The sequence below is a fragment of the Eulemur rufifrons genome, chromosome 1 (genome assembly GCF_041146395.1).
Source record: "Eulemur rufifrons isolate Redbay chromosome 1, OSU_ERuf_1, whole genome shotgun sequence".
Taxonomy (NCBI): Eukaryota; Metazoa; Chordata; class Mammalia; order Primates; family Lemuridae; genus Eulemur; species Eulemur rufifrons.
The window spans coordinates 63,734,452-63,741,873 of record NC_090983.1 but is presented as its reverse complement, the minus strand read 5'-3'; the positions used below and the strand labels follow the sequence as shown (position 1 = coordinate 63,741,873).

The following is a 7,422-nucleotide window of genomic DNA, read 5'->3' as shown; positions in this document are numbered from 1 at the left end:
TCCATTTCCTAACCCGTCACCTCGCGGGCTCGGTGTGCCGCCGTCCCAGATCTCGGCGGCTGCAGGGGAGCGCGGAGGTGGGGAGAGAAAAAGTAGGACGTCCCAGGGGCAAAGCAGCGGGGCACGGACTTCCGCCTCGCTCTCCAGCCGCGCCGTCTGTACCGCGCTCTCCTACCGGGACACCCGCTCGGCTCTCGAGTCCTCTCCAATTGGCCGTCGGGGGAACGGAAGCCGAAGTAGAGCAGTGAACCCGGAAGTGCTTCGCGGCGGAGGCCCGGGCAACTCTTTTGAATGGAATCGGGCTGATTCATCGCCGGTTCGCGGAGTCAGAGCTGGGTCGAGTCTGAGACGCTGCCGCTGCCGCTGCCGCCTCCGCGTTCGCGTCACCGTAGTGGCAACCACGGGGGTACAGCCCGCGGCATCCCATCCTTGTCTGCTTTCAGGTAAGACCCAGACAACAGGTCCGGGAGGTCCGGGAAGGCAGTCGCGGTAGGCCGCTGCCCGCCCCGTGCTTTCCTGAGTCACGTTGCCCAGCCGAGTTGCCACTGGAGGCCGGAGTCCTGAGGGAGGAGCCCAGGCTCTTTCGTACTCTTCCTCGACTCCCCGGGGTCTCTGGCAGGGTCAGGCCGGGATGTGGTCTCCTTTTTCTGTCTCTTTCTGCTTGGCTGAATTCACCACATCTTGGGAACCTCTCTTTTCTGTACAGGGAAAACCCTTGTTTATGGCCTATTTGCCTGTGCTTTGTCCATAGTTGTTCCTGTGTTGAAAAACTTCAAAGCAGGCAGGGGAAACAAGGGAGAGAGAATAAAATTAATTTACCCGTTGAATGCATGTTTGCTTTATCATTTGCCCTTCTTATAGGCCTTGACCCTTTTTCTTAGTGTTAGGTTTTCAATTGCCTTCAAATAATAAACAAAAATCCTCGCAGATGCACTGGTTGTTAACCTTCAATGTCTTCAAAAGAAAGTGTGGTTATTCCTGCTATGCTTGCTAACTTTTAATATTGTCCTGAGTAGTTGTTAGTGAATTGATTGCATTTCCTGTTTTCATTAAAGTACAAATCTGTGTTATCTCTTGGAACTTAATTTTTCTGGGGATATAGCTAGGTGTCTGTCAAAAGAATAAAAATGTGAATTTTTAGAAAGAGTCGAATTTAGTGACTAACTGAAAAATTCTTGAAATTAGAGTAACCAAAAGTTGATAAAAGTTCCGTGAGAAAAGCAGAGGAGAGGCTTTAAAAATTAGTAGAAATATAATTTAGTGTGAAAATGTTTCTTTTCACCACTCACAATAGTATGTTTTTAGTAGTGCTGACTTAATGCGTTTGAGGAAAGCAATAAGATAGGCAATAATAATGTTGAAATCACAAAAAAGTGAATTCAGTTTTAGTGGCGATGATTAACATAATGATGGCTTTCTTGTCATGTGAGGCTGCCAACTGGCTTATTTAAAGTTTGAATTATATATGTTTTAATCAAATTGCATGGGTTATTGTGCATTGATAGAGATTAAGATATATAGTGGTTCAGAATTAACTACAGTTAAGGTGTGTTTAGTGAAGTAGTATTTTGTGAAAAGCCTGAATGTTGTTGTTAATTTGTCCGAGAATAAAATTAAATCTTGCCAGGCGAAGAAACTTGAGGTCATGATCTTTTACTGATGCCTCACTTGTTGAGTTGGGAGAGTCCCCCGCCGCCCCCCAACCCCTCACACACCAAGGTGTTTGGTAAATAATATATTGCCATTCTCATTGAAAAGCTGGATTTTAACCTCTCTGACATGGGTTCATCCTATTTTTAAACTTGCCATATAAACCTTGTGCCATACAAACCTTGTGCTTAGTATCTAGGTTGAGAACCACATGTTTGATAATCAGTAACGAGAAGCGATTGTGCTTTGTTTTCATTTTTATAGCAATGTTTGTTTCATAATTCATTGTCCACCTGTGAAAGTCTTGCCTGAATCCTCATGTGATTTTGTGCTTATGAACTTGTCATATGCTGTTTCTTGCACTTATTTTGACATTTCATATTCTGCATTATGATACTTTGCTAACCCCATCTGTAAAATGAGAGAATTTGATTAAATAATCTCTTCCAGTTGTAAGGCAGTAATAATAACAACAGCATCAACAATGTTTACTGAGTGCCTGGGATGTCCCAGGCATTATGTTGGATACTTTAGACTTATTCTTACAACAGACTTGCTAGGTAGGTATTATCCCCATTTTATAGATGAGGCCTAGAGTCTAGAAGAAGGTAACTTATTCCAGATCATCTAGTGAGTAGATGGTGAAGCCAGGATTCAAATAAATCTAGGTCAGCTGGTTCTAGAGGCTTTTCTACTCTACATCGCTGTCATTTCACTTTACATATTTTTTATGGGTTTATGTCAATCCCCCCAACTGTAGCCCCTGTAGATTATAAATTCTGTCAGTGCAAGCCAGTAAATTTCTTGAGTACACAAGATAGTATAGTTGGCTCTCCATGTCCATGGATTATGGGTTCAACCAACTGCAGGCTGAAAATATTTTGGGAAAAAAATTGCATGTGGACTAAACATGTATAGACTTTTTTTTTCCCCTTGTCATTCTCTAAATAATACAGTGTAACAGCTATTTATATAGCATTTACATTGTATTGAGTATTATAAGTAATCTAGAGATTACTAGATATACTGGGAGGATTAGCAGAGGTTATATGCAAATATTGTACTATACCATTTTATATTAGGAACTTGAACATCCACAGATTTTAGAATTCAGGAGAGGTCCTGGAACCAATCCCCCACAGATACTGAGGGACTACTGTGCTCAGTAAATGTTTTACTTGGATGCTGAAATTAGGAGACTCCACAGTAGATGTTTATGATAATTCCATGCTCACTCTTCTAAGCTGGGGATAATCTTGCTTTCAAAATCCTATTTATATAATTAAGTTTAATGTTGACTGTAGATCTTCCACAAAAAAAAAGTCCTTAAGAAAGTGAAGAATTCCCAGTTACTTTCCACAAATCAGAAAATTGAGAAATTACAAATACAGTGAGATCACAAAATAAGGATTTAGCATCAGTCTGAGAAGTAATAGTATTTAATTGCAGAATGGATTGGGGAGTAAAAAAAATGAACAGTGAACTAGGAAACAGAATGATAAGCCTGAATGTTAAGAACTTAATGATTTTGGCTGGTGGCAGTGGCTCACGCCTGTAATCCTAGCACTCTGGGAGGCTGAGGCAGGTGGATTGTTTGAGCTCAGGAGCCTGAGCAAGAGCGAAACCCTGTCCGTACTAAAAAAATAGAAAGAGATTAACTGGACAACTACAAACATATATAGAAAAAATTAGCCGGGCATGGTGGCGCATGCCTGTAATCCCAGCTACTCTGGAGGCTGAGGCACAAGGATTGCTTGAGTTTAGGAGTTTGAGGTTGCAGTGACCTAGGCTGACGCCACGGCACTCTAGCCTGGGCAACAGAAAGAGACAATGTCTCAAAAAAAAAAAAAAACACTTAATGATTTTGTTTGAATTTTATGAATTATTGGGTATCCCTCGTAAAAAGTTTGAAAAGTTGAAAAAAAAATTCTCGTGTTCCAAGTCCAGATTAATATAATTTTGAAGGATTTACTTTCTAGAGTTATCCATGGTTCTATACATTTCCTATAAATATTTGAAAATAGATTTATTTTCTATTCAACATGAACATGCTCAAACAGTACCAGATTCTAATCAGTTATTAACTTGAGAGAGATAAAGGAAAAGTGGAAAGTCAACGACCTTTGAAAGTACTGGGGGTTTTTTTTTTTGTACTATTTTTACCAATTAGTGTTCTAAACATTACTGTATGTATGACATTATATTAGGCATAGTCTAATAATGTTTAAAGTTAATTATATCATGAATGAGCTTTTGAGTCTTTTGCCTTTTTTTTTTTTTTTTTTTTTGAGTCAGAGTCTCGCTCTGTTGCCCGGGCTAGAGTGAGTGCCGTGGCATCAGCCTAGCTCACAGCAACCTCAAACTCCTGGGCTTAAGCGATCCTACTGCCTCAGCCTCCCGAGTAGCTGGGACTACAGGCATGCGCCACCATGCCCGGCTAATTTTTTCTATATATGTTTTTAGTTGTCCATATAATTTCTTTCTATTTTTAGTAGAGACAGGGTCTCGCTCTTGCTCAGGCTGGTCTCGAACTCCTGACCTCGAGCGATCCACCCGCCTCGGCCTCCCAGAGTGCTAGGATTACAGGCGTGAGCTACCACGCCCGGCCTCTTTTGCTTTTTGATAGGTGTAAAAACTTGGTTTAGATCCGTAGACCTTTGTATTACTTCTATTTCTAAGAATTGAAAGTGTTCTCTTAAAAAAAAAAAAAAAGAAAGTGTTCTCTTTTATGTTAAATGTGTGTATAACACATTCCCTTTGTGAGCCTTTTTGCTAAGTTTTGGGAATTGCAAGTCCCTGTCTCCATTGTGATTGATTAATCAAGTAATTAATTATTTTTAGATGCAGGGTCTCACTCTGTCACTCAGGCTAGTTAATAGCTCACTGAAACCTCCAACTCCTGGGCTCAAGTGGTCCTCCTGCCTCAGCCTCCCAAGTAGCTAGGACTACAGGTGTGTGCCACCACACCCAGCTAATTTAAAAAAAAAATTTTTTTTGTGGAGATGGGTTCTCACTGTGTTGCACAAACTGGTCTCCAACTTTTGGCTTCAAGCAATCCTCCTGCCTCAGCCTCCCAAATTGCTGAGATTATAGTTGTGAGCCACAGGTGCCCAGCCAGTGTGATTAATTTAGTGCTGTGAAATATGTGAGGTGTTTTGAAACCCACTAAGTGACAAACTGCATGAGGAAGGAAGGATCTATGTTGGTAGCTATGTTCATAGGATAGTGGTGCTGAGGACAGCAGCTACTGTTTATTACTTATAATATGCCAAGCATTGTTTTAAATGTTTTTTATATCCATTATTTTCTTTAATCTTCTGATCAGCTCTATGAGGTAAATGCTATCATTATCCCCATTTTGTAGGTGAGGAAACTGAGGCTGAGAGAGGTAATTGACCCAAGCAGATAGAGCTAGCAAGTGGTAGAGCCAGTTTTTGAATCCTGGCACTCTAGCTGCAGTCATAGCACTTACCCTTCATATGCTAGGAAAAACAGTCATCACTATTTGCCATCCGGGTCTGGTGGACCTTTTTAATTTTTTTACCCCTTTAGGACAATTTATGAATAATTTACAGAAGTAAAAATAAAGGGATTGTGAAAAAAAACTATATTGGAAATGTTAATAAAGCTTAAACATAGCAAATACAAATTTTTATTCTGTATTTTCTTGGTTTTGAATGTATATGTACCTGAAATGGGCAACATTGTTTGAATGTAATTAACTGCTAATCAGCTATCAAGCATGAAGGTGGAATATATCTGTCTTGTACAGATCAGTTCCGTATTTCAAATACATCTCTAATAGGCCTTAGCTTATTACTTCTGGTTTTTCTTTTTGCAAGCTCTGTGTGTGTGTGTGTGTGTGTGTGTGTGTGTGTGTTTATGTGTATGGTAAAATATACATCACCTAGAATTTACCATTTTAACCATTTTTGGTTTACAGTGTCATTAAGTACATTAACATTGTTCCGTAACCATCACCATGATCCATCACCATCCATGAAAACACCGACAGCTCATAATTTTGTTGAAGAGAATGGCTATCATCTTTGCTCCATAATTGCAAAACATTCTTATTTTTACATTTATAAGTACCAAATAGAATTAGTCCAGTGATTTTCAAAATTTCTACATTATCTACTTCCTTTTATTCACCTTTTTGTGCACTTCAGCATGTGTTGAAATGTAAACTGTATCAGCATCATAAAACATCAAAGAATACGTCACACATCTCTAGCAAAAACTGATTTTTGTTGCAAAATAGTGTATGATGAAGTACTTCTTGAAGTACATACTTATCTAGTTAGATAAGAATGTAATTTCTTTTTTGGTCTTTGAAATATATTGTTCACTCATTTGACCCTTTTTAAAAGTAATTTATTGAGGAGGAAATTCACATAACATAAAATTAACCATTTTGAAGTGAACAGTTCAGTGGCATTTAGTCCAATTGGCCAGTGTTATACAATCACTACTTCAGTCTACTTCCCAAGTAAAATCCCTTACCCATTAAGTAGTTTTTCCATTTTCCTGCCTTCCCCCAGCCCCTGGCAACCATCAGTCTGCCTTCTGTCTTTATGGATTTATTGGATATTTCATATATATGGAATCACACAATATGTGACCTTTTGTGCCTGGCTTCATTTATAATACATAGTATTTTGAGGTTCAGCCAAATTGTAACATATATCAATACTTTGTTCCTTTTTATAGCTGAATAACATGCCATACATTCCCTTGTGGGTATATAGTAGAATTTGTTTATCCATTAATCCTTTGGTAGACATTTGGACTGTTTCCACCTTTTGGCTGTTGTGAGTAGAGATTCCATAAATGTGCATGTACGAGAACTTGTTTTGAGTATGTGTTTTCAATTCTATGGGATATATACCTGTGAGTAGAATTGCTGGGTCATATGGTAATTCTATTTTTAACTTTAAGGAACTACCAAACTGTTTTCAGCACTCACTGGTTCTTAGGTTTGAGAAAATTAATTTAGGATATTGTCATCTCAAGATGCATAGTTTGTGATTTTGTTTATATCAGTGGTTCTCAATTGAGAGTGATTTTGCTCTTCCAGGGGACATTTAGCAAGTTGGAGACATTTTTGATTATCACGACTAGGTAGGTGCTATTGGCATCTAGTGGGGCCAGGGATGCTGTTAAACATCCTATAATGGGCTGGGTGTGGTGGCTCACACATGTGATCCTAGCCCTCTGGGAGGCTGAGGCCAGCGGATTGCTTGAGGTCAGGAGTTCAAGACCAGCCTGAGGAAGAGTGAGACACATTTCCACCCCCCCCACCGCCCAAAAAAAAAAAAAAAGAAAAAAGAAAAATTAGCCAGGCATGGTGACATGTGCCTGTAGTCCAAAAAACATCCTATAGTGTACAAGACAGCCCCCACAACAAAAAATTATCTGGTTCTGAATGTCAGTAGTACCGAAGTTAAGTAAACCTTAGTTTGTACTATCGGTTATATATATTCTAGACTAAAGTGCTGTTATATGTCTCCTTTGCATGTACATTGCGATTCTCTAATAATCGTGAAACTTTCCCTCCCTTTGCCATTATGGGTGGCAAATAAAAAAATCTGAATTCTCAACTGTGTTCAGTGAAAGCTAAAAAGAAAAAAAGACTACAAAGACGCTGTCTCTAGCGTTTTACATCTTTTTGAAACTTGAATCAATGCTTTGACCAACGCAATAAGAACTGAAGGATGATGTAATAGGTATAATTTATTGCATTATTTTAGACAATTCTTACTCTTCCAT

General features: G+C 39.2%; 1 protein-coding gene across 1 annotated transcript in view; it reads left to right on the top strand.

Annotated features, from left to right (window-relative positions):
- The first annotated feature begins 283 nt into the window (after window positions 1–283).
- PSMD14 (proteasome 26S subunit, non-ATPase 14) overlaps window positions 284–7,422 on the top strand; it is a 101,884-nt gene continuing 94,745 nt past the window's right edge. The window contains exon 1 of the mRNA XM_069472148.1: window positions 284–443. The gene's annotated coding sequence lies outside the window, so the exon portion shown is untranslated. The remainder of the gene's footprint in view (window positions 444–7,422) is intronic.